Here is an 8,483-nt window from a genome sequence, read left to right on the forward strand (position 1 = left end):
TCAGTTGTTGTTCGCTGATGATACAGCGCTGGTGGCTGATTCATGTGAGAAAGTGCAGAAGCTGGTGACTGAGTTTGGTAAAGTGTGTGAAAGAAGAAAGTTAAGAGTAAATGTGAATAAGAGCAAGGTTATTAGGTACAGTAGGGTTCAGGGTCAAGTCAATTGGGAGGTGAGTTTGAATGGAGAAAAACTGGAGGAAGTGAAGTGTTTTAGATATCTGGGAGTGGATCTGGCAGCGGATGGAAACATGGAAGCGGAAGTGGATCATAGGGTGGGGAAGGGGGCGAAAATTCTGGGAGCCTTGAAGAATGTGTGGAAGTCGAGAACATTATCTCGGAAAGCAAAAATGGGTATGTTTGAAGGAATAGTGGTTCCAACAATGTTGTATGGTTGCGAGGCGTGGACTATGGATAGAGCTGTGCGCAGGAGGATGGATGTGCTGGAAATGAGATGTTTGAGGACAATGTGTGGTGTGAGGTGGTTTGATCGAGTAAGTAACGTAAGGGTAAGAGAGATGTGTGGAAATAAAAAGAGCGTGGTTGAGAGAGCAGAAGAGGGTGTTTTGAAATGGTTTGGTCACATGGAGAGAATGAGTGAGGAAAGATTGTCCAAGAGGATATATGTCGGAGGTGGAGGGAACGAGGAGAAGAGGGAGACCAAATTGGAAGTGGAAAGATGGAGTGAAAAAGATTTTGTGTGATGGGGACCTGAACATGCAGGAGGGTGAAAGGAGGGCAAGGAATAAAGTGAATTGGAGCGATGTGGTATACCGGGGTTGACGTGCTGTCAGTGGATTGAATCAAGGCATGTGAAGCGTCTGGGGTAAACCATGGAAAGCTGTGTAGGTATGTATATTTGCGTGTGTGGACGTATGCATACACATGTGTATGGGGGTGGGTTGGGCCATTTCTTTCGTCTGTTTCCTTGCGCTACCTCGCAAACGCGGGAGACAGCGACAAAAAAAAAAAAATTTTTTTTTTTTTTCATACTGTTCGCCATTTCCCGCGTTTGCGAGGTAGCGCTAAGAACAGAGGACTGGGCCTTAGAGGGAAAATCCTCACCTGGCCCCCTTCTCTGTTCCTTCTTTTGGAAAAAAAAAAAAAAAAAAAAACGAGAGGGGAGGATTTCCAGCCACCCGCTCCCTCCCCTTTTAGTCGCCTTCTACGACACGCAGGGAATACGTGGGAAGTATTCTTTCTCCCCTATCCCCAGGGATAATATATATATATACATATATATATATATATATATATATATATATATATATATATATATATATACATATATATATATTTACCAAATGGCGTCCTAGCTACGTCTCTTCGTTGTATATCAACTGACTGTTATATTTCTTTCTTGCGTTCTCCCCTGATGATGTGATTATTACACGAAAGTGCACTTGGGAACTTATCGTGTTTCATTTTCCCCGTGGACTCTTAGGAGTATACTTGATCGCAGGCAAAATTGTGATCCTTTCCGATATATATATATATATATATATATATATATATATATATATATATATATATATCTTATTCATTTATTTATTATACTTTGTCGCTGTCTCCCGCGTTTGTGAGGTAGTGCAAGGAAACAGACGAAAAAATGGCCCAACCCACGCACATACACATGCATATACATACATGTCCACACACGCACATATACATACCTATACATTTCAACGTATACACACACACACACACACACACACACACACACACACACACACACACACACATATATATATATATATATATATATATATATATATATATATATATATATATATATATATATACAGACATATGCATATGTACACATGTACGTAATTCATACTTGCTGCCTTTATTCATTCTCGTCGCCACCACACCACACATGAAATGACACCCCCACCCTCCTCCCCTGCACGCGCGCGAGGTAGCGCTAGGAAAAGACAACAAAGGCCACATTCGTTCACACTCAGTCTCTAGCTGTTATGTATAATGCACCGAAACCACAGCTCCCTTTCCACATCCAGGCCCAACAAAACTTTCCATGGTTTACCCCAGACGCTTAACATGCCCTGGTTCAATCCATTGACAACATGTACCCCGGTATACCACATCGTTCCAATTCACTCTGTTCCTTGCACGCCTTTCACCCTCCTGCGTGTTCAGTCCCCGATCGCTCAAAATCTTTTTCACTCCAGCCTTCCTCCTCCGATTTGGTTTTCCACTTCTCCTCGTTCCCTCCACCTTTGACACATATATACTCTTTGTCAATCTTTCCTCACTCATTCTCTCTATGCAACCAAACCATGTCAATACACCCTCTTCTGCTCTCTCAACCACATACTTTTAATTACCAAACATCTCTCTTACCCTTTCATTACTTACTCGATCAAACCACCTCACACAACATATTGTCCTCAAACATCTCATTTCCAACACATCCACCCTTCTCTGCACAACCCTATCTATAGCCCACGCCTCGCAACCATATAACATTGTTGGAACCACTATTCCTTCAAACATACCCATTTTTGCTTTCCTAGATAATGTTCTCGCCTTCCATACATTCTTCAAGGCTCCCAGAACCTTCACCCCTCCCACGCCCTGTGACTCACTTCCGCTTCCATGGTTCCATCCGCTGCCAAATCCACTCCCTGATATCTAAAACACTTCACTTCCTCCAGTTTTTCTCCATTCAAACTTACCTCCCAGTTGACTTGTCCCTCAACCCTACTGTACCTAATAACCTAACTCTTATTCACATTTACTCTCAACTTTCTTCTTTCACACACTTTACCAAACTTAGTCACCAGCTTCTGTAGTTTCTCACCCGAATCAGCCATCAGCATTTTATCATCAGTGAACAACAACTGACTCACTTCCCAAGCCTTCTCATCCATAACAGACTGCATACTTGCTCCTCTCTCCAAAACTATTGCATTCACCTCCCTAACAACCCCATCCATAAGCAAATTAAACAACTATGGAGACATCATGCATCCCAGCCGTAAACCGACATTCACTGGGAACCAATCACTTTCCTCTCTTCCTACTCGTACTCATGCCTTACATCCCCGACAAAAACTTTTCACTGCTTCTAGCAACTTGCCTCCCAAACCATATACCCTTAATACCTTCCACAGAGCATCTCTCTCTCTCTCTCTCTCTCTCTCTCTCTCTCTCTCTCTCTCTCTCTCTCTCTCCCTATATATATACACACACACACACACACACACACACACATATATATATATATATATATATATATATATATATATATATATATATATATATATATATATATATATATATATGTATATATCACCGCGGAGGTATATGAATACGAATAAAGTGCATATGAACGCGCACCTTCATAGAACATACAAACCTCCAACAGCCAGGATCAAACCTGGGACCCCTGTGCAAGAGGCAGGCATGCTAACCGCTAGGCTATGGGACTGTATAATAGGAAACAACTATTCGAAATACTGAGTGCTCGAATACCCTTCGTCTCACAATGGTGAGCAACGGGGTCTATACTTGGTTGTTTCCGAATAGACGCACATAGCCAGCTGATAGCGTTTTACCGAACCTAACTGTACAACGCGGAGGTATGTGAATGCGAATAAAGTGAATATGAACGCGCACCTTCATAGAACATACAAACCTCCAACAGCCAGGATCGAACCTGGGACCCCTGTGTAAGAGGCAGGGATGCTAACCGCTAGGCTATGGGACTGTATAATAGGAAACAACTATTCGAAATACTGATTACTCGAATACCCTTCGTCTTACTATGTGCGTCTGGCTAAGTGCGTCTGTTTTTTTTTTTTTTTGCCGCTGTCTCCCGCGTTTGCGAGGTAGCGCAAGGAAACAGACGAAAGAAATGGCCCAACCCACCCCCATACACATGTATATACATACGTCCACACACGCGAATATACATACCTACACAGCTTTCCATGGTTTACCCCAGACGCTTCACATGCCCTGATTCAATCCACTGACAGCACGTCAACCCCGGTATACCACATCGATCCAATTTACTCTATTCCTTGCCCTCCTTTCACCCTCCTGCATGTTCAGGCCCCGATCACACAAAATCTTTTTCACTCCATCTTTCCACCTCCAATTTGGTCTCCCACTTCTCGTTCCCTCCACCTCCGACACATATATCCTCTTGGTCAATCTTTCCTCACTCATTCTCTCCATGTGACCAAACCATTTCAAAACACCCTCTTCTGCTCTCTCAACCACGCTCTTTATTTCCACACATCTCTCTTACCCTTACGTTACTTACTCGATCAAACCACCTCACACCACACATTGTCCTCAAACATCTCATTTCCAGCACATCCATCCTCCTGCGCACAACTCTATCTATAGCCCACGCCTCGCAACCATACAACATTGTTGGAACCACTATTCCTTCAAACATACCCATTTTTGCTTTCCGAGATAATGTTCTCGACTTCCACACATTCTTCAAGGCTCCCAGGATTTTCGCCCCCTCCCCCACCCTATGATCCACTTCCGCTTCCATGGTTCCATCCGCTGCCAGATCCACTCCCAGATATCTAAAACACTTTACTTCCTCCAGTTTTTCTCCATTCAAACTTACCTCCCAATTGACTTGACCCTCAACCCTACTGTACCTAATAACCTTGTTCTTATTCACATTTACTCTTAACTTTCTTCTTTCACACACTTTACCAAACTCAGTCACCAGCTTCTGCAGTTTCTAACATGAATCAGTCACCAGCGCTGTATCATCAGCGAACAACATCTGACTCACTTCCCAAGCTCTCTCATCCCCAACAGACTTCATACTTGCCCCTCTTTCCAAAACTCTTGCATTTACCTCCCTAACAACCCCATCCATAGACAAATTAAACAACCATGGAGACATCACACACCCCTGCCGCAAACCTACATATATATATATATATATATATATATATATATATATATATATATATATATATATCCTAGCCTGAGCCAGATACCCATTTTATCGACCAACCCCTAGTGGATGGATGAACAGCTGGGTTAACTGGACCGACTGCCGCAACTAGGATTCGAACCCATGCATACGACGCTGGGCGGCCCGTGAATGTGTCACGGTCCCGAACGCTAACCACTATCCTACGGGTTATCTTCCGGCCTTCAGAGCTAGTACGTAGGCTTCTTAGAACATGGAATTAGTTCACTGATTCTCATCACCTCCTCAGCTCTTACTGATATAAGTGTTTAATCACTATAAGAAGGGGATGCAATGCAAATATTACCCCTCTGTAGATTGAACACTGAGGCCTTACACAATGTGGAAGAGGATTGTCTTGGCTTCCACTAGTGAACTGTTTACTCGATGTAAACTTAAGTCACACTATGGCATGAACATCAATATATGACAGAGTACAGTGGTCAGTGGGTTTCGCTAACGATCTTTTAGGTCAATGTTAGCAGAGTAATTTCTTAAATCATAAACATATTCTTTATTTATTTATTATTTATTTTGCTTTGTCGCTGTCTCCCGCGTTTGCGAGGTAGCGCAAGGAAACAGACGAAAGAAATGGCCCAACCCACACCCATACACAATGTACACACACACATACGCCCACACACGCAAATATACATACATATACATACCTACATACATATTCTTATCATGATATTATTACGAACCTCCGTGGTCGAACGTTCATGTATGAAAATGAAGAGTATGGCTTGGCTATGATATTACTCTTCTTACCATAATCACCAAAAATGATATCTATAATTCGGAATCATCTCTAATATCTATCGAATTCTAAGTTCATTATCAGTCGGACATTCGCTTCCCTTAAAACTTCCATGGGACACGAAAACATTTGGCTCATAAGCAGGATCGTCCGCCGCCGATGTCGGTCGGGTCGTCTGGTCACTTACTAAACCCAGATAAAACCCGAACAACAAACGAATTGTCGAATAAATAATATGTCACTTACCCTCCGGCTGGAGTAACGTTGTGACAGCCATCAGTCACGCGTAACCAAACCTTCCTCTAATTATTCACTCAGACAAATTTTTCCAAGAATTAACGAATTTTCAAGTACTGTAGTAATTTTCAAAGGCTGTATCCCACATACGCCAGTTACCATCACTCTACGTACCAATATTTTTAATCCTAGATTTTTTCATCCTAGTATTCACAACCACAATAACAAACACAATACACTGCGGGTATTTCAATCTTTTCTTAATCAGTTTATAGTCTTGAAAACCTTCATATAGTTATTCTCACTTTACGCATTATTTTCCCCCCCCATTTTAAATCATGAATCCTCACTCAATGTTTAACAGATAAGTAAAAGTTTAGGTAACAGTAGTCACGCAGGAACACTTAATATACCATGATACAGGTAACACAAGACTGAAGGTTACACCAGTTTTTGCACCGCACTTTCTGAGCGTCACAATATACACAACTTAATCCCTGAATTCTTTCACATATATCATTTCATATTAATAGAAATGTAATGATATTTATATTATTCTTTACAAACTTCATTTGATATATCTTGCACTAAAAATCTCTCATTATTTGCCGGCAGTCTTCACTCTCACGGTGGAAGGCAAATATATCATTTTACGACTTAATACCGTGAACACGGTACCATTACTTTATAATGAACGTCCACAAGAAATACATCAGACACCAGCTCTTCTGCACTGTATGCGTCTCACGTCTGGTTCACACGGAGTTTAAGGAAAGACTGACTGTTGACGTGGTCGAATGTACACTCAGCTGCTGGGCGGGGACCAGTAGCAAATGGTCATATGAAGTAGTTTGACCATCGAGCTTGGCCGATATAAACCAGTAAAAATTTCATGCAGGTTGTCTCAATTTTTCCGTTCTAGGTAAGGAACAGGATTTGAAGCTTGAAATGTAGTCATCCTCTTTTTTTTTTTGTTTTCAACTGGCGAGTTGAGGTAGACCACGCAACACTCGGCAAGCTCCTGCGTCACATTATTATAGTGTGGTCATCAGCAACTCAAGCGTTGGCCGTTTTGATAACTGTTTCTTTCCGTACACATCGAAGCTTTGGAATCATCTATCTTCTCATGTCTTTCCCAATAACTATGACCTGGCATATTTCGAAAGACATGCCTTTCACTTTCTCAGAAATTCGTTAATACTTTCCCTTGTCTTTTCTTTTCCCGTTTCATAATTCTCTCTTTATTTCAATTTGGGACTGGCTTTGATGTGGAGTTATGTCCGTGACTGGAGCCTTCAACATGAAGAAACTGAGGACCTGCACCACTGGCGAACGAGTGGGCGGGGCAAAGGTCATCGTCCAATCAACTACATCTCGGCCAGTGTACTGTATGACCTCTACTCGCTGGGTTGCATGAGGTCATGTTGCCAATACTGCTTTGGTCTCCTGACTATTATCTATCAATTTCAAAGACTAGATTTGCTGTAGTAAAATGCGGGATATCTCTCTAAAATACACAGAGTTTATCTAAAAAAACCAGGCGATCAAACAGCATACCCAAAAAATGAATGCTAAATTTCCATTTTACTCTTCATACACCCAGATTGCTTCCTGTCGCTCCTTTTATGTACCACATGTCCGCACTCAATGTTCTCTTCCCCCAAGAATTTTGTAGTCAGGGCGGAATGTGTCAAGACTGAGAGAAGTGACTTCTTTTCTTGACACCACACTCAGTGCTGAGGGCTGACATGCCACTGTCATTATAACTCAACACAGAACCACGAGTGCTACTCCTACATACGTAATTATTTGAAGTGGGGGAAATTTTTTTCTCTATTTTCGACTACAATAATCCTTCTTCCTAGGGTAAATAATTTTCATTAAATGACTTGAAAGACGTAATAGTTTATACTCAGTTATAATTTACGACAGAAGACTATAAAATGTCAAAATCAATTTAGAAACTCTCTCGAAATGAATCAGTCCAGTTTCCCTGCTATGTCATTAAGTATGGCAGTTCCACGGCCAATGAGAAGGGGGGGGGGGGGGGGGTTACATCGTTCGGGCCCGGGGGTCCAAAAGAGGGCCCCGGGAATCTTCTGGCATCCCAGAAAACGTTTGCATAATATTGAAGACTAGCATTCCACCCGTCTCTCATCTTCCATACCCTTTTTGGTTTTACGGCTCATGGCATAAATCCGAAGTGTACTAAAAACGGGATGACTAATGGAGAAGGGAAGGGGGACCGTAAGAAACCTTGTACGCCGTGATAAAATTCCTCTAAAATTATGTATCTTAACTCCAGCCTATATGTAAATTTATATATATACTCATTGGCTAACGTTTTTTCTTTACTGAATCAGTATCAAATACACTTCTGCACTTAAAGATACAATAATACTGTGTGAGGAACTGTACGAGAGTAGTGTTATCGACGTGTTACTTAAAGATACAATAATACTGTGTGAGGAACTGTACGAGAGTAGTGTTATCGACGTGTTACTTAAAGATACAA

The sequence above is a fragment of the Panulirus ornatus genome, chromosome 34, assembly GCF_036320965.1.
Source record: "Panulirus ornatus isolate Po-2019 chromosome 34, ASM3632096v1, whole genome shotgun sequence".
NCBI lineage: Eukaryota > Metazoa > Arthropoda > Malacostraca > Decapoda > Palinuridae > Panulirus > Panulirus ornatus.